Genomic DNA, 20,534 nt, shown 5'->3' with positions numbered 1-20,534 from the left:
TTTTCACCAGAGCCCGCCGCAAAGCAGGATGGTCTTGCAGCGGCGGTAGCAACCAGGTCGTATCCACCGGCAACGGCTCAACCTCTCTGACTGAGATAGGCATGGTACAAGGGATAAGGCAAGAGCAAGGTCGTACGTAGCAGAAGGTCAGGGCAGGCAGCAAGGATCGTAGTCAGGGGCAACGGCAGGAGGTCTGGAACACAGGCTAGGAACACTCAAGGAAAGGCTTTCTCTGGCACAAGGGCAACAAGATCCGGCAAGGAAGTGCAGGGAAAGTGAGGTAATATAGCCAGGGAGCAGGTGGAAACTAATTAGGGTGATTGGGCCAGGCACCAATCATTGGTGCACTGGCCCTTTAAATCTCAGAGAGCTGGCGCGCGCGCGCCCTAGAGAGCGGAGCCGCGCACGCCAGAGCATGACAGCCGGGGACCGGGACAGGTGAGTGACTTGGGATGCGATTCGCGAGCTATGCGAATCGCATCCCCGCCGGCAATGTCAGTGCAGCGCTCCCGGTCAGTGGGTCTGACCGGGGCACTGCAGAGAGAGGGACGCCACGAGCGCTCCGGGGAGGAGCAGGGACCCGGAGCGCTCGGCGTAACACCCACATTAGGTTGGCAGCATAGTTTCCCCACATTAGGTTGTCAGCATAGTTTCTCCACATTGGGTTGGCAGTATTGTCCCCCCCCCCCCCCCACACACACACACACACATTAGGTTGTCAGCATAGTTCCCCCCCAAATTAGGTTGTCAGCATAGTTCCCCCCCACATTAGGTTGTCAGCATAGTTCCCCCCCAACATTAGGTTGTCAGCATAGTTCCCTCCCACATTAGGTTGTCAGCATAGTTCCCCCCACATTAGGTTGTCAGCATAGTTCCCCCACATTAGGTTGGCAGTATAGTTCTCCCACATTAGGTTGTCAGTATAGTTTCCCCCACATTAGGTTGGCAGTATAGTTTCCCCCACATTAGGTTGGCAGTATAGTTCCCCCCAAATTAGGTTGGCAGTATAGTTCCCCCCCACATTAGGTTGTAGTTCCCCCACCTTAGGATGGCAGTATAGTTCCCCCACATTAGGTTAGCAGTATAGTTCACCCCCCACATTAGGTTGTAGTTCCCCCACATTAGGTAGGCAGTGGCTCCCACAGACATACAGCCTTCAGCCATATACAGTGTATAGCTGGAGGCTGTATGTCTGTATACTGCCCCACATCAGTGCCATAGCAATAGGTCCCGGGACCAGAGGAGTGGTGGTCGGAGCACCGAAGATGACGTGTTGCTGGTAACTTACCATGCGCGCATCCTCCTCCTAGCTGCTCCGCTCTGTTTCTATGGGTGCACGCACAAGACGTCAATGACGTCCCTGTGTATGCTATCTCCCAGCACCCCCTGCATTTTAACGCGGGGCCGCAAAAAGATCTTTCGGGACACAGGGATGTCCCGTATGTGACGAGGGAAGTTAATCTCGGCTGGGACGCCCGGGGTATGGATAATCCATACCCCAGGCATCCCGGTGCATTGCCGTGGAATGAGATTTGCCATAGAATGAGATGGTCCGCCTCCATCACATCCTATTGGCTCTCTCTTGTCACGTGACATATTTAAACGTCACGCATCGATGCGCACAGCAGTGTCAGTTTGGCTATCACAGGGAGAGGATCTCCTCACCCTGTGATAGCTGAAGGTGTACGGAGCTCTCATGGGCTCTGTGGCCCGACAGAAGTTCACACACGTACGCAGCTCATACGGCTGCCTCATATACATTTACTGTTGATCCACAGCGCTATCGGGATCCCTATGCCCGATGGCGCTGTCATCAGGATCCCCACGCCCGCAGCTCTACACCCCGTCCCCCGCAGCTGTACTCCCCGTCCCCCGCATCTCTACTCCCCGTCCCCCGCATCTCTACTCCCCGTCCCCCGCTCCTCTTCTCCCCGTCCTACGCAGCTCTACACCCCGTCCCGTTAACGCTCAGGGAGCGGGGAACAGAAAGTAGAGCATCGAGCGCAGGTAAAGTAGTACTGCGCATGTGCAGCACTACGCGAATAACTTAACCTGCGCCCGATGCTCTACTTTCTGTTCCCCGCTCCCTGAGCGTTAACGGGACGGGGAGAAGAGCTGCGGGCGTGGGGCGCTCGCGGGGACGCACACTGATGACAGCGCCATCGGGCGTAGGAATCCCCATATCGCTGTGGATCGCTCCCTGAGCGTTCACAGGGGACGGGGAGTAGAGCTGCGGGGGACGGGGTGTAGAGCTACGGGGTACGGGGAGTACAGCTGCGGGGGGCGGGGTGTAGAGCTGCGGGCGTGGGGATCCTGATGACAGCGCCATCGGGCATAGGGATCCCGATAGCGCTGTGGATCAACAGTAAATGTATATGAGGCAGCCGTATGAGCTGCGTACATGTGTGAACTTCTGTCGGGCCACAGAGGCCATGAGAGCTCCGTGCAGCTTCAGCTATCACAGGGAGAGGAGATCCTCTCCCTGTGATAGCCAAACTGAGACTGCTGTGCGCATCGATGCGTGACGTTTAAATATGTCACGTGACAAGAGAGAGCCAATAGAATGTGATGGAGGCGGACCATCTCATTCTATGGCAAATCTCATTCCACGGCAATGCACCGGCTGATTGCAGCACCCGCCCTATAAGATGACACCTGGTGTATAAGACGACCCCCGACTTTTGAGAACATTTTCCTAGGTTAAAAAGTTGGCTTATACGCCGAACAATATGGTACATATATCCCAGTACAGCGCTCTATTTATACATACGTATATACCAGTACCCTTATTCCCTATACACCCACATTGCTTTTCTATAGAGTACTTATATATACCAATACCCTGCTTTCCATATACAACCACATATACCAGTACTCGGCTCTCCCTATACACCTACATATACTTATATCCTGCTTTCCTATACACAAGTATACAAAGTAAAATGCATCTAAATACAAGTTTATTTTCAAACACTTTATTGAATGCGAACATGCCTTACACATTCTCCACATTTTCAGCAGGTCTATGAATACAAATCTACAAATGTAGTAACCTAGCATGGGCCGCGCTATTATATGTCGTCTCACAACCATCGCAAACGACCAAAAATATCAAGAACAAAAACTAAACATCAAAATGGAACCATACCCTGGAGATGATCCAAGGCACATGACTTTGGGTATTATAAGTAAGCGGCAAATGTCAGGGGGGCATTATATGTGTATTATATGGGCACATGACAAGGGGCCCCTGTCATGTGCCCCCACATATATTGCCCCCTGACATGTGTCCCTCACATATAATGCCCCCTGTCATGTGCCCCCACATATAATGCCCCCCGGACATGTGACCCTGACTTATGTCCCCTGTCCTGTGCCCCTCACATATAATGCCCCATGTCCTGTGCCCCTCAAATATAATGCCCCCCCCCGGACATATGCTCCTCACATATAATGCCCCCTGAGGGGGCAGGACAGGGGGCATTATATGTGAAGGGCACATGTCAGGGGGGCTTTATATGTGAGGGGCACAGGACATGGGGTATTATATATGAGGGGCACATAACAGGGGGGGTCCTGTCATGTGCCCCCACATATAATGCCCCCCTGACATGGGCCCCTTACTCATCACTTGCCCCTCTCACTTATAATTTGCTCCCCCCTCCCCTTTCTCACGCCCGTCACCTATCTCCCACGCTGTGGCTGCTCCATTCCTGCAGTCAGTGAGAGCCGCGGGAACATGATCTCCGGGCGCCATCATCGCGCCGGCCTGCCGTGATTGGCTCTCACTGACTGCAGGAATGGAGCAGCTGCGGCGTGTGATAGCAAGGTGACGGGCGTGAGAAAGGGGTGGTGGAGCGGGACAGCCGACAGCTCCTGGTCCACCATGCAATAGTTCAGGAAGAGGGGCAACGATCTCGGGGGGGGAGGGGGGGGGCAATTGCCCCGTTTCCCCCGTTTCCCCCCCCTCTGGATCCGCCACTGCCTCCACAGTGGGCTGCGGCTCGGATCGGATTCACACAGCCAGCACTGCAGAGAGAGTGAGTGAGCCAGGCAGGGGCAGAGAGCTGCGAGTGCGATGTTGCGCCTGATGCGGCCAGCCCCCCCTGCACCCCCCACGCTACGTCTTTGACTGTAGGTACTGTGTTCTTTTCTTTGTAGGCCTCATTCCATTTTCTGTAGACAGTAGAATGATGTGCTTTATCAAAAAGCTCTATCTTGGTCTCATCTGTCCACAAGACGTTTTCCCAGAAGGATTTTGGCTTACTCCTGTTCATTTTGGCAAAATGTAGTCCTGCTTTTTTATGTCTCTGTGTCAGCACTGATACTGATGCTCCCTAAGCCTGCAGGAAAGCTTGAATATTTTTGGAACTTGTTTGGGGCTGCTTATCCACCATCCGGACTATCCTGCGTTGACACCTTTAATCAATTTTTCTCTTCCGTCCAAGCCCAGGGAGGTTAGCTACAGTGCCATGGGTTGCGCACTGTGGACAAATGCAAATCGAGATCTCTGGAGATGGACTTGTAACCTTGAGATTGTTGATATTTTTCCACAATTTTGGTTCTCAAGTCCTCAGACAGTTCCCTTCTCCTCTTTCTGTTGTCCATGCTTAGTGTGGCACACACAGACACATAATGCAAAGACTAAGTGAGAATTCGGGTAGAAAACAGACATGGTGCACATCTACAATCTTGTATAATGATCTGATTGCTTCTCAGCATAATATCAAAAACTAACAGGTTGTTAGTATATATTTTTGATCAAAAAGTACAAGCCCACTCGCCACATCAAGGTCACCTATTTAGAGTGGGTCCCTAACGTCCCTAGCATTAAAGGGCGTAGCACTGGGCGGCGACCACCACCGCCGCGACACCAATGCCCAAGGGGGGGAAAGGACCCACTGGTAGAGGCGGCCCCAATGCCACTCAAACCAGTTTCCCCCCCCCCGTGGGCACTGGTGTCGTGGAGGTGATGGTCACCGCCCAGTGCTACGCCATTTTATGTTAGGGACCCACTCTAAATAGATGGCCCTGACGTGGCGAGTGGGCTTGTACTTTTTGATCAAAAATGTATACTAACAACCTGTTAGTTTTTGATATTATGCTGAGAAGCAATCAGATCATTATGCAAAATTGGAGATGTGCACCATGTCTGTTTTCTACCTGAATTCGCAAAGGCTAAGTGAACTTCTCTCCTTTTTATTTCCTTTCAGGTGTGATTTTTATATTGCCTACACCTGTTACTTGCCCCAAGTGAGTTTAACCCCTTAATGATGGAGGAAGTATATTTACGTCCTGTGCTGGCTCCCGTGATATAACGCGGATTCACGTGGTGACCCCACATCATATCAGTGCAGCGCGCTGTCCCGATCAGCTGTACAGACATGCGTAGGATCCCTACCTGCCTCCTCGCTGTCTGATTGCCGAATGACTGCTCCGTGCCTGAGATCCAAGCAGGAGCAGTCGAGCGGTGATAACACTGATCAATGCTATGCAATTGCATAGCAGTGATAAGTGTGGAAAATCAGTGTGTGCAATGTTATAGTGCCCTATGGGGGCTATAACATTACAAAAAAAATTAAGTGTTAATAATTGGGATTTAACCCCTTCCCTAATAAAAGTCTGTATCATCCCCCTTTTCTTATAAAAAAAAACTATGTAAATAAAATAAACATAAATATAAACATATGTGGTATCGCTGCTTGCGTCCAAACTATAAAAATATATCGTTAATTAAACCGCACAGTCAATGGTGTACACGTAAAAAAATTCCAAATTCCAAAATAGCCTATTTTTGGTCACTTTTTATACCATAAAAAATCTATAAAAAGCGATAAAAAAGTCAGATCAAAACAAAAATGGTACCGATAAAAACTTCAGATCCCGGCGCAAAAAATGACCCTCATACATCCCCATAGGACATTTTTAAAGTTACAAAATGGCGTTTGTTTGTTTTTTTTTTCAATTTTGTCGCACAATGATTTTTTTTCGCTGTAGATATTTGGGTAAAATGACTGATGTCATTACAAAGTAGAATTGGTGGTGCAAAAAATAAGCCACAAATGGATCTTTAGGTAGAAAATTGTAAGGGTTATGATTTTTAAAAGGCAAGGAGGAAAAAATGAAAATGCAAAAACTGAAAAAATGCTTGGTCCTTAAGGGGTTAAAGGAGCATCACATGCTTGAAACAATCTTATTTTTCCACAATTTTGACAGGGTACCAATAATTTTGTCCAGCCCATTTTGGGAGTTTGGTCACATTATGCCAATTTGCTTTTTTTCCTCCCTTTTTGTTTAGTTCCAATACACAGAAAGGGAATAAACATGTGAATAGCAAAACATGTGTTACTGCAATCCTTTTCTGTGAGAAATACTTCATTTTCTAGAAAAATTTCAGGGGGGGCCAACATTTACGGCCATGACTGTACTTTATCTGTATACACCCATTCTGCATCCAGCTTCTGTACCCTGCCTTATATCTGTATACACCCACTCTGTATCCAGCTTCTGTACCCTGCCTTATATCTGTATACACCCACTCTGTATCCAGCTTCTGTACCCTGCCTTCTATCTGTATACACGCTGTACCCTGGCTTGTATCTGTATACATCCTGCCCCCAGCTCCTGTACCCTGGCTTCTATCTGTATGCACACTGTACTCTGCCCTTATCTGTATACACCCTGCACCCAGCTGCTGTACCCTGCTCTATATCTGTATATACCTTGCGCCCAGCTGCTGTACCCTGTCCTCTATATCTGTATATATCCTGCACCCATCTCTATATCTGTATACATTCTGCTCCCATCTCCTGTACCCCGCCCTCTCTCTGTATTCACCCTGCATCTACCTCCTGCACCCTGCCCTCTACCTGTATACTACCTGAACCCAGCTCCAGTGCCCTGCCCTCTCTCTGTATTCACCCTGCACCTACCTCCTGCACCCTGCCCTCTACCTGTATACAACATGAACTCAGCTCCAGTGCTCTGCCCTCTCTCTGTGTTCACCCTGCACCTACCTCCTGCACCCTGCCCTCTACCTGTATACAACCTGAACCCAGCTCCAATGCCCTGCCCTCTCTGTATTCACCCTGCACCTACCTCCTGCACCCTGCCCTCTACCTGTATACAACATGAACCCAGCTCCAGTGCCCTGCCCTCTCTCTGTATTCACCCTGCATCTACCTCCTGCACCCTTCCCTCTACCTGTATACTACCTGAACCCAGCTCCAGTGCCCTGCCCTCTCTCTGTATTCACCCTGCACCTACCTCCTGCACCCTGCCCTCTACCTGTATACAACCTGAACCCAGCTCCAGTGCCCTTCCCTCTCTGTATTCACCCTGCACCTACCTCCTGCACCCTGACCTCTACCTGTATACAACCTGAACTCAGCTCTAGTGCTCTGCCCTCTCTCTGTATTCACCCTGCACCTACCTCCTGCACCCTGCCCTCTACCTGTATACAACCTGAACTCAGCTCCAGTGCTCTGCCCTCTCTCTGTATTCACCCTGCACCTACCTCCTGCACCCTGACCTCTACCTGTATACAACCTGAACTCAGCTCTAGTGCTCTGCCCTCTCTCTGTATTCACCCTGCACCTACCTCCTGCACCCTGCCCTCTACCTGTATACAACCTGAACTAAGCTCCAGTGCCCTGTCCTCTCTGTATTCACCCTGCACCTACCTCCTGCACCCTGCCCTCTACCTGTATACAACCTGAACTCAGCTCCAGTGCTCTGCCCTCTCTCTGTATTCACCCTGCACCTACCTCCTGCACCCTGCCCTCTACCTGTATACTACCTGAACTAAGCTCCAGTGCTCTGCCCTCTCTCTGTATTCACCCTGCACCTATCTCCTGTACCCTGCCCTCTACCTGTATACAACCTGAACCCAGCTCCAGTGCTCTGCCCTCTATCTGTATACACCCTGCACCTACCTCCTGCACCCTGCCCTCTACATGTATACAACCTGAACCCAGCTCCAGTGCTCTGCCCTCTATCTGTATACACCCTGCACCTACCTCCTGCACCCTGCCCTCTACCTGTATACAACCTGAACCCAGCTCCAGTGCCCTGCCCTCTATCTGTATACACCCTGCACCTATCTCCTGTACCCTGCCCTCTACCTGTATACAACATGAACCCAGCTCCAGTGCTCTGCCCTCTCTCTGTATTCACCCTGCACCTCCCTCCTGCACCCTGTCCTCTACCTGTATATAACATGAACCCAGCTCCAGTGCCCTGCCCTCTATCTGTATACACCCTGCACCCATTATCTTTATACACTAAGCTTTTGCCCTTTATCTGTATACAGCTCATGTGCCCTTTACTATCTACAGGTATAAGGAACACCTGTACACCCTATACATTATTTCTCTTCCTGTATTCGGCTCCCTATCTATACCTTCTCTCCACACTTCATGTTTCCTTGACTATATAACATGTACATGTGGTGGCTGGGTGTGTGATGAGGGCAGATGTTGTTACCCTAGAGGCAGATGGTATTAACCTCTTGTATTCGTGATGCCACGGTTTAGCCTATAACCACCCGAAGGTATACCGCTAGATCCTGGGTTAGGCACAGGGGCAATAAAGACTCCGACGCCAAGTTACAGACAACGATAGCTTTACTGAGGGTAGACAGTTGGTCAAGTCTATACAGTTCAGCCAGGACCCAAGGAGGTGACCAGTGACGCAGAGACCTTAAAGGGTACCTCTCATCAAATAAACTTTTGATATATTTTAGATTAATAAATGTTGAATAACTTTCCAATAGCATGTTAATGAAAAATATGCTTCTTTCTATTGTATTTTTCCCGATCAGTCCTGTCAGCAAGCATTTCTGACTCATGCTGGAGTCCTAAACACTCAGAGCTGCCAGCCTGCTTTGTTCACAGCCAAACAGGCTGTGAACAAAGCAGGCTGGCAGCTCTGAGTGTTCTCCTTTTGTGAACAAAGCAGACTGGCAGCTCGTAGTGTTTAGGACTCCAGCATGAGTCTGAAATGCTTGCTGCCAGGACTGGTAGGGAGACCCCTAGTGGTCATTTCTTCAAAGTGGAAAATTAAATAGAAAGAAGCATATTTTTTAATAACATGCAATTGTAAAGTTATTCTGCATACATTAATCTATAATATATTAAAAGTTTTTTTGATGAGAGGTACCCTTTAACCCCTTAAGGACGCAGGACGTAAATGTACGTCCTGGTGAGGTGGTACTTAACGCACCAGGACGTACATTTACGTCCTAAGCATAACCGCGGGCATCGGAGCGATGCCCGTGTCATGCGCGGCTGATCCCGGCTGCTGATCGCAGCCAGGGACCCGCCGGCAATGGCCGACGCCCGCGATCTCGCGGGCGTCCGCCATTAACCCCTCAGGTGCCGGGATCAATACAGATCCCGGCATCTGCGGCAGTTCGCGATTAAAATGAACGATCGGATCGCCCGCAGCGCTGCTGCGGGGATCCGATCATTCATAACGCCGCACGGAGGTCCCCTCTCCTTCCTCCGTGCGGCTCCCGGCGTCTCCTGCTCTGGTCTGTGATCGAGCAGACCAGAGCAGAAGATGACCGATAATACTGATCTGTTCTATGTCCTATACATAGAACAGATCAGTATTAGCAATCATGGTATTGCTATGAATAGTCCCCTATGGGGACTATTCAAGTGTAAAAAAAAATGTAAAAAAATGTCAAAGTAAAAGTAAAAAAAAAAGTGAAAAATCCCCTCCCCCAATAAAAAAGTAAAACGTCCGTTTTTTCCTATTTTACCCCCAAAAAGCGTAAAAAACATTTTTTATAGACATATTTGGTATCGCCGCGTGCGTAAATGTCCGAACTATTAAAATAAAATGTTAATGATCCCGTACGGTGAACGGCGTGAACGAAAAAAAATTAAAAAGTCCAAAATTCCTACTTTTTAATACATTTTATTAAAAAAAAATTATAAAAAATGTATTAAAAGTTTTTTATATGCAAATGTGGTATCAAAAAAATTGCGTTTTTCGTTTTAATTTCCCCACAAAAATAGTGTTTTTTGGTTGCGCCATACATTTTATGATATAATGAGTGATGTCATTACAAAGGACAACTGGTCGCGCAAAAAACAAGCCCTCATACTAGTCTGTGGATGAAAATATAAAAGAGTTATGATTTTTAGAAGGCGAGGAGGAAAAAATGAAAACGTAAAAATTAAATTGTCTGAGTCCTTAAGGCCAAAATGGGCTGAGTCCTTAAGGGGTTAAGGGGTTGCTGGGACTTGTAGTGGACTGGACAATTGAATGCAGACCACGCTGATTTGACTTGACTTGACTCATAAAGCTGTGACTTTATCTTACTTGACTTGATGGTGGCTGCAGGACTGGACTTTGAAGTCTCCAACATTCTGGACACACACACACTAGACAAGACTGCACTGGACCTCAGCAGAAGAGCAGAGCTCAAAGAGAGAAGCTAGCTCCTCTATATGGGGGAGACTAGCAGGGAGCACGAAGGGCACTGGTGCCTTCTGGGTAACAATCACATGACATATCACATGGTATAACTCTTAAAGCAACATTACATTGTATAACACTTTAAATTGTAAAACATATTTACAATGGGGACACAAGTGCAGGGGGCCTTGGGGACACTGAAGGAGGCTGCCTGACAGGACAGCAGGAGTACGGGGTAATACCTCCCGTACTGGGCCACTACATACCCAACTCTCTCATAAATTGTACCCAATGACTGCATACCTAATAGTATCATGCTGCATATTCTACCCGGTGTCCAGCACATGTATTATTATGAGTTATATCTAGTAACAGCTGTGTCTAGTAAGTGCTGAGTACACTACTATATGCGGCATATTTATGACCAATCTCTATGCACATCGCCTTTAGAAATATACAGTATATAGAGTCTAAGTTCACTTTCTGTGTCATTGCTCTCTAGTTTTATTTTTATTTTACGATCCTCCTCCTCTACAAACTATTATTCTACAATTCATATAATTCAGTACGTGAAAAGCTTGGTTCAGAATACTATTACACCTGTTGACGGTGTTCCTTGCAACATCTCACCAGTCAGGAGATTCCTGGTAGGGTTTCCCCTTCTTTAAAAGTGTTAATTCCATGTAAAATATGACAAGCAACAAAGAGGAATAGCCGGCACATACGAAATTAAGCGTGAGGAGAGGCACAGAGAGGCACACGGGACTGACACACATGAAAGCCGGCAACATCGGTCTGAATGATCGCAATGAATATAGTTCCTTTCTGTAACTAACTTGCGTTTAAGTAGTTATATTCTTGTATATAGGAGCAGTATTATAGTAGTTATATTCTTGTATATAGGAGCAGTATTATAGTAGTTATATTCTTGTATCTAGGAGCAGTATTATAGTAGTTATATTCTTGTACATAGGTGGCAGTATAATAGTAGTTATATTCTTGTATATAGGAGGCAGTATTATAGTAGTTATATTCTTGTATATAGGAGCAGTATTATAGTAGTTATAGTCTTGTATATAGGAGCAGTATTATAGTAGTTATATTCTTGTATATTGGAGCAGTATTGTGGAAGTTATATTCCTGTACATATGGAGCAGTATTATAGTAGTTATATTCTTGTACATAGGTGGCAGTATTATAGTAGTTATATTCTTGTATATAGGAGCAGTATTATAGTAGTTATATTCTTGTATATAGGAGCAGTATTATAGTAGTTATATTTTTGTACGTAGGAGCAGTATTATAGTAGTTATATTCTTATATATAGCAGCAGTATTATAGTAGTTATATTCTTGTATATATGAGCAGTATTATAGTAGTTATATTCTTGTACATAGGGGCAGTATTATAGTAGTTATATTCTTGTATATATGAGCAGTATTATAGTAGTTATATTCTTGTATATAGGAGCAGTATTATAGTAGTTATATTCTTGTACATAGGAGCAGTATTATAATAGTTATATTCTTGTACATAGGGGCAGTATTATAGTAGTTATATTCTTGTATATATGAGCAGTATTATAGTAGTTATATTCTTGTACATAGGGGCAGTATTATAGTAGTTATATTCTTGTATATATGAGCAGTATTATAGTAGTTATATTCTTGTATATAGGAGCAGTATTATAGTAGTTATATTCTTGTACATAGGAGCAGTATTATAGTAGTTATATTCTTGTATATAGGGACAGTACTATAGTAGTTATATTCTTGTATATAGGAGACAGTATTATAGTAGTTATATTCTTGTACATAGGAGCAGTATTATAATAGTTATATTCTTGTACATGGGCAGTATTATAGTAGTTATATTCTTGTATATATGAGCAGTATTATAGTAGTTATATTCTTGTATAAAGGAGCAGTATTATAGTAGTTATATTCTTGTATATAGGAGCAGTATTATAGTAGGTATATTCTTGTATATAGGAGGCAGTATTATAGTAGTTATATTCTTGTATATAGGAGGCAGTATTATAGTAGTTATATTCTTGTATATAGGAGCAGTATTATAGTAGGTATATTCTTGTATATAGGAGGCAGTGTTATAGTAGTTATATTCTTGTATATAGGGGCAGTATTATAGTAGTTATATTCTTGTATATAGGAGCAGTATTATAGTAGTTATATTCTTGTATATAGGAGCAGTATTATAGTGGTTATATTGTATATAGGAGCAGTATTATAGTAATTATATTCTTGTATATAGGAGCAGTATTATAGTAGTTATATTCTTGTATATAGGAGCAGTATTATAGTAGTTATATTCTTGTACATATGGAGCAGTATTATAGTAATTATATTCTTGTACATAGGGAACAGTATTATAGTAGTGAAAAGTGCCAAAAGTGCCAAAGTGCCATTTCCTAGGGGTAGTATTAAAGTAGTTATAGTATTTTCATGATATTGTAGTAGGTGCCTAGTTTGTTGTGTCAGTTACTTTTTGACTTTTCTAAATAAAAATATACTTAGTCCAGTTGTCACTTCCATTTCCCAACATCTTTCGGTAGCTTACGTAAAGCATGGTGAATTTGGGACATTATTATAATTTCTCCGAGATGATAGAGAATAAGATTTTAAGAATAAGATAAAATATTCCTAATTCTATTTTTTGATATGACTTATACGGTTAACATCTGAGTACAAGATAAAGACAGATTGAGAACAATAAAGTATGTAATACAATTATGAATATGATTGGAAAGGTGCAGAGTCCAAGGTGGTGGCAGTATGGAAGGGCTCTTGACCTTTGCAGACCAGGCATGTATATGTGACATTTAGTACATTTTGTGTCTTATATTTATACAGTATACAAATGGTATGAGCCTCCAACCACCCCCTTCCATCAAATGAATTGAACCAAGAATAAGAGAAGCAGCAGTGAGTACAATGAAGGAAAAGCCTGTGGAGGAAGCATCCATCAAAGAGAAAGCTGACTGTGAACCAATACTGCACAGCTCAGCAAAGTACCAAATGCAGTTTGCTTTATTTTTTAATTTAGTTCTGCTCACTGAAGCAGCTGCAATGCAATCCTCAGGATCTACAGTAAATGAACACATTCAGCTTATGCAACAATCATACCCTGCCAGTCTCTTAACAAAACACCAGACAATACACCACAAATTGGGTCATCAAAGATGCCACCACAGATCACCTTATACAGCACATATTCAGGGCACCCATAAACATTGCCATACGCAGTAGAACAGTGCTCATAAGTCTTAGAAACTGCAGATGTTTTGATCTGCGCTCTACTGACAGTGGTGGTCCCCCATCTGAAGAAAAGACATGTCCCTTAAATGTTATAAGGTACTGCACCTACTTGCTGACATCACTATTCCCTTGCTCAGGGGGGCAGAGATTTGCCAGATTGCTCCTCTTACAGGGTGAGGTTTGATCTGAAGTAAACATATGAATAATAGATATCAGATGGAGATATTACGACCCGATGCGCGGGGAACCCAGTATGCAATTTCTGTTGCCAAAGGCTGTCCAAAAGGAACCTAGCCAAATAGGAATGTCTGCTTAATGGTGTCCCTTCTAGTGTATGAGCATAGAGCTAGCAATGTGATATGATGGGTAGCTGAAGAGCTTCATGTGCTGCCTACTTGAAGACGCCATGCTTCATACACTGTACAGTTTTCTCCTCTGTAGTAAGGTCTGGCATCCTCTGCTTGGTAGTGAGGGTGGCCTGTTGGCTGTCTCTACTGTACTGAAGCTGTTGTCTGAGATTAGAGCCACTTTTATTTTAGAATTTGTACCACTCTTGTTCATGGGCTGTGTCGAAGCTCAACCTCATTCAAGCATAGACAGCCCATTCAGCAGTTACTCAATTCAATGACTGGTTAATGAACCATATAACCTGGCTTTCAGATTTGGAAATAGGCGCTTAAATAAATGGCATTTTGGTGCCAGATCACATCTTGTCTTTTCAGGAAGTCTACCTATTGGACACCACAGTGACCCCTAAATCTACTGATCTGAGAGAAAAACTGGTAGAGAGGCACATTTAGCAAAAGAAAGGTAAATACATAATTAGAGGGGAATTTTATATTGGTACCCTCTTTTCATAGTATACAATCATCCATGATTTGTTTCTTTCCTACAATGCCCATTGATATATTAGTTCATTACTATGAGATTTCACATGAGGCTCCAGGACCTTTAAAAAAAAAAAAGAAAAGAAAAAACAAATTTGTATTTTCATGTCACTTAAAGGGGTTGCGCGCTGCCCTGCAGTTCGGAGCTCCGCTCACAGCGTCCGGAAGATCATTACTCCGAACGCTGTGTGCGGGCTTCCGTGTTCGCGGCCGGCGGGCGTGACGTCACGCCGGCCCCTTCGTGACGTCTCGCCCGCCCCCCTCAACGAAAGTCTATGGGAAGGGGGCACGACCGTTGTCACGCCCCCTTCCCATAGACTTTGGTAGACATCACGAGGGGGCGGGCGAGACGTCACGAAGGGGCCGCGAACACGGAAGCCCACACACAGCGTTCGGAGTAATGAACTTCTGGATGCTGTGAGCGGAGCTCCGAACTGCAGGGCAGCGCACAACCCCTTTAAAGTGCCATAATCCAAATTAAGATTAAAAATTAAAGAGTAGCAGCTATAGTGGGTACTGCACATATTGTTGTAATGTACCATCAATGAAGTGCGGAATCTGTAGGCGCTATATAAATAAATAAATAAGTGCCAATTGGATTTGGATAGGCCTGATGTAAAATACCAGAGACTCTAAACCTCCTGACAAGAATTGGTGGGCAATATTGGCTGCAGCAGTCACCAGCAAGTCAGGAAGGGGACCCAAATGTGGCTTCTGGTTAGGGAACACTGGTCTACACGCATACGCATAAAGGGGACTGGTTGGAGCACAACCATAGCAATTGTCATCAGTAGCTTTTTGGCTCTTCCCAACTCATGGCTGAGATATTGGGTTTTTGTGTCCTGACCTAGCCCCGGAAAGAAACATCCATCATGTTTTTTGCAGTGAGGCTCCTATACTATGTGGGCATAAGCAGAGGAGATATTAAAAAGTTATGTTATTCCTTCTTCCTTTCTATAGGACTAATGGGCATGGTGTACTATACATAACTTGCATGTTTGCATATGTATGCTGCGTCCCTTGCATCACATCAGCTGTCAACATGGTCAGCAGTTTCTGGGAACTTGATAGAGCACAATGTATACTTTCAGGAGAAGTTGTTGAGCGTGGAACTTATTTAACATTATGACATGACAATGAATTCCGGCTCCTCTTGCCACTGCAACTATTTACATGTGTCAGATAAACTGACATGAGTGCAAATCGGCCTATTCCACATGAACAACTTGCCACATAAGATACAACGGCAAATCAGACAAGCTTCATCAAAGAAACAGTTGTTAAAAACTATAAGCCCTGTATTCTAGGATTGGTGAACAAGGGTTAAAAGGGGGTCCTCCAGATTAGAAACCCTATTATACCCAATTTGTGAATTCTGAGTTAAAGGGGTACTCCACTAGCCCAGCATCTGGAACATTTTGTTCCTAACTCGGGCTGCGGGGGTCGTGACGTCACGGCCACACCCCTTGTGACGTCACGCCAACTCAATGCAAGTCTATGGGAGGGGGCGTGGCGGCCGCCACGCCCCCTCCCATAGACTTGCATTGAGTGGGCGTGACGTGACATCTCAAGGGGTGTGGCCATGACGTCACGACCCCCGCAGCCCGCACCCAGCGTTTGGAACAAAATGTTCCAGATGCTGGGCCAGTGGAGTACCCCTTTAATAGAAGGGGGTTCTCTAGTCAGGATCCACATCTTTTTGCCGGAGTGGAGAGCAGTTATAAAGAGCGTCTCTTACTCTGCAGGACCTGTCCTGTATTACAAAAACAACCCACTGATTTGAATAACAACTCTGTAATGTGTCATTTCTCCTGTGGTGGTGCTGTTGGGAGATTGAACACTTACTGCCAGGTTTTACCACAGATTACATCTGATCACTTGGATTCCCAGTAGGAGGACAATTTGTGATCAGTTTATTGATAAGAGACCTTAGGGATTCTTCAAACACTTAGAAAGTATAACCCATATGATAACACCCCCACCCCCTAACTACCACACTCAATTTCCAGTATAGAAAAGTAGAGTCTAGTCATTTGTGTGTCTCCCTTCCAACCTGATTGTTTCCTCAAACTGAATGTAGTGCCATGCCATAAACGAATGGTCTCTTAATTTTCTTTCCCATTGTCTATAGGTTCCATTTATGGCCGTGGTCTCCAAACTGTGGACCTCTAGCTGTTGCTAAACAATAACTCCAGGCATGCTGGAAGTGGTAGTTTTGCAGCAGCTGGAGGTCTACAGTTTGGAGACCATGGCCATAAATGTCACCCATAGTCAATGGGGAAGAAAATTGGACCTTATTCCTACTTCATTGGTATGTACAAGCATGGTAAACATATCTTAAGACCTATTATAGCTTATCCATGTATTGAATTTGGAGTCAGCAATTCAGATCTAGATACTAATTGCTCTGAGACTATAGTATCAAATTTATCCCCCCAGGAAGAGTATGAGTCGTCGTATCACATGAATATCTAGAAAACAGGCATGATGGGGAATATTGATCCTACTGCCACTAAAGGAAATATTCTCAGACATCATGTGTGTGATCAGAGTAAGATGCCCCTTCTAATCAAGATCTGTGTTCACCTTCCATGTCCTATAACAGACCCCACTTATGAAAAAAAAAAGTGGCCTGGTCAATTGGGTCAACCAGCTAAAAAAAACAGTGGCCAACCAAATATTCACCAAGAATTGGTCAACTGGATCTTGGGGACTGTTGATCAATGAATAAATAAATCTAGTCTGTTTTGATTTAAGGTCTGTTTCTGGATTACTTTGACCAACTAGAGCAGTGGTCCCCCAACCCAGTCCTCAAGGCCCACCAACATTCTGGCTTTTTCCAGTTTCTGGTTGGAGTTGATCAAGGACAAATCCAAATCCTGAATTGTTGGTGGGCCATAAGGACTGGGATGGGGACAAGTGAACTAGAGGACTGTCAAATATTGGGAACAACCATTGGCCAACATAATCTTGGGGCCAAGAGATAGCTACTTGAATCCTAGTGCCTCTTGTTGGGTGATTGAATCTTGTATGAACTGCATGTCTACTGAGTCTTAGAGCCAACCATTGGCACCTTTCATCTTTGGGCCCATTGGTTTAGGTTATTTTGAGCCATTCAATGGCTTACTGCATCTTGGAACCAAGCTGATTCAGAGTTATAGTTGCCTAGCTGAGTCTCATATTTGACACCTAGGTGAGTGGCCTAATCTAGGCTGGCCCATTTATATTGCTTATTAAAGCCAACAGATTTACTTGGCTGGGCTCCAAATGCTTAAACCTCTAGGTATAAGCATGTGGAGCCTCCCTTAAAAACTGAGGGGGCCAATATGGTCACCTCATCATCAGATGTTCTGAAAAGAACACTTCATGTATGGCTCGGTTTTTTAAATCTAACCTGAAAATAACCAATGTAAGTATTAGGGGATATACAAAGATGCCTTCACAGTGGTGAGCTAAGCCTTCACCACTCCACCAACTTGTTGATAGCTTACAAGACAGTGTTTTGCCAAAGCAGGATGAGCCTATGGCTGTGGTCTCCAAACTGTGCACCTCCAGCTGTTGCAAAGCTACAACTCCCAACATGCCCGGACAGCCTTCGGCTGTCCGGGCATGCTGGGAGTTTTAGCTTTGTAACATCTGGAGGGCTACAGTTTGGAGAGCACTGATTTAGAAAATTCAACTAACCACTTAGGGCTGACTACATACGGTTTGTTTGTAGTCTGTAGCCATGGAGATACTAAGATCTTGGTAGAAGCTCTATCCATGAAATCAAAGAAGGCTCTTCAGCAACAGCTGGAGGTCCACAGTTTGTAGTCCACTGGGCTATGGCATGTTAATTGTACCCTCTTGGTGTGTATGACTGGCTAATGGTTGGAAAGCACTTTGTATGTGCAGACTTTGAATATGCGAAATTTAACAGGTACACAAATGTGACCCACATTATCGGGCACTACCCTAGTGACAGCCCAGCCTGAAGCATGTTTAAAGCACTGATGCACAATGTGAACATGCACCAAGGAAATCATTTCTTTAATAAAAACCTCTCCAGTAGTTAGCCATCTTCCCCTCACCACCACTCTGGGCTATGCTCTGTTCTCACAGCCTTATAGTCTGTCTGCAGCAAAGCTCCCCGGTGCTGACCATTATCTGCTCCTATCACACAAGGAAAACAGCCTGAAGGGTGGATTTCTCTAGACGTCACATACATCAAAATTCAGACCCCCAATATGACGCCAAACATGGGACTGTTCTTTTAACAAATGGCTGGCAGATTTAATACAAGGCATAGATGATAAATATATTTTGCTTATCTATATATCGTTATCATTTTTCTATCTATCTCCTTCCTATACAACCATCTATCCACATTTTTGTATATATTATTACATTTTATAGGGGGCTGTGATCAATCCCCCCTATATATATGTGGCCAGGTACCTTGCAGGTCTACACGATGCACATGACAAGCACTGCGTCTACAATGTCGTGTGCACCTATATGTATGTAGAGCACAGGTATGACCAGGAGGACTGCACCTTGCACACTGCAGTGGGTACTTATGCACTGTACACCATGAAATGAAATGCACAAGAAGCACACGGCCATATACACATCTTCACCAGGGCTATGTTTACCATGAACCCCTGTCAGCCGGTAAACCTCAGGGATATGTGCATAGAATGCAGCATTATCAGCGGATTTATTAATGGAGCATTGCACTGCAGTGCTATATATAGCACCATACATGTTAAATATATGCTATGCCCAGTGCTCATAGACAACCAAGCATATGCACTGAATGGAGGGGAAAGTGACATGGTGCTACCCATTTTACTGCCACATTTATTACATCGCCCAGACAGCATATATGTGTGTATATATACACAACGTCCATACTGTACAGGTCCTGGACAGATCAGATAGATGTACTGCATGTGTGTATGGATACCTTTACATAGACATATATATATATATATATATATATATATATATATATATATATATATGTGTGTGTGAGATAGATACTTCTTTTTTAGATAGATAGATATAAGATAGATAGATAGATAGATTTGAGATAGATAGATATGGGATAGATAGATAGATAGATTTGAGATAGATAGATATGAGATAGATATGAGATAGAGAGATAGATAGATATGAGATAGATAGATAGATATGAGAGAGATAGATATGAGATAGATATGAGAGATAGATAGATAGATAGATAGATAGATATGAGATAGATAGATATGAGATAGATATGAGAGAGAAATAGATAAATAGTAGATAGATAGATATGAGATAGATAGATAGATAGATATGAGATAGATATGAGATAGATCGATATGAGATAGATAGATATGAGATAGATAGATAGATATGAGATAGATAGATAGATCTGAGACAGATATGAGATAGATAAATAGATATTAGATAGATAGATATGAGATAGATAGATATTGTATAGATAGATATATGAGATAGATATGAGATAGATAGATATTGTATAGATAGATATATGAGATAGATATGAGATAGATAGATATTGTACAGATAGATATATGAGATAGATAGATAGATAGATAGGAGATAAATAGATAGGAGATAGATATTAGATAGATAGTTAGAGATAGATATTGTATAGATAGATGATAGATAGATATGAGATATATAGATAGATAGATAGATAGATAGATATATAGATAGATAGATATGAGATAGATAGATAGATAGATAGATGGATAGATGGATAGATAGATAGACATGAGATGGATAGATGGATAGATAGATAGATAGACATGAGATAGATAGATAGATAGATAGATATGAGATAGATAAATAGATATGAGATAGATATGAGATAGATAGATAGATAGATATGAGATAGATAGATAGATAGATATGAGATAGATAGATATGTGATAGATAGATAGATAGATAGATA

At 44.0% G+C, this 20,534-nt stretch overlaps 2 protein-coding genes across 16 annotated transcripts in view; one reads left to right on the top strand and one right to left on the bottom strand.

The window, feature by feature from the left end:
* Positions 1-20,534, top strand: part of LOC130367694 (surfeit locus protein 4-like) — a 644,664-nt gene that overhangs the window by 506,783 nt on the left and 117,347 nt on the right. The window lies entirely within an intron of this gene.
* Positions 1-20,534, bottom strand: part of CACNA1A (calcium voltage-gated channel subunit alpha1 A) — a 358,458-nt gene that overhangs the window by 336,296 nt on the left and 1,628 nt on the right. The gene's annotated exons all lie outside the window — the stretch shown is intronic.

This window comes from Hyla sarda, chromosome 4, assembly GCF_029499605.1.
Source record: "Hyla sarda isolate aHylSar1 chromosome 4, aHylSar1.hap1, whole genome shotgun sequence".
NCBI lineage: Eukaryota > Metazoa > Chordata > Amphibia > Anura > Hylidae > Hyla > Hyla sarda.
This window is presented reverse-complemented; position numbering and strand designations above follow the sequence as displayed.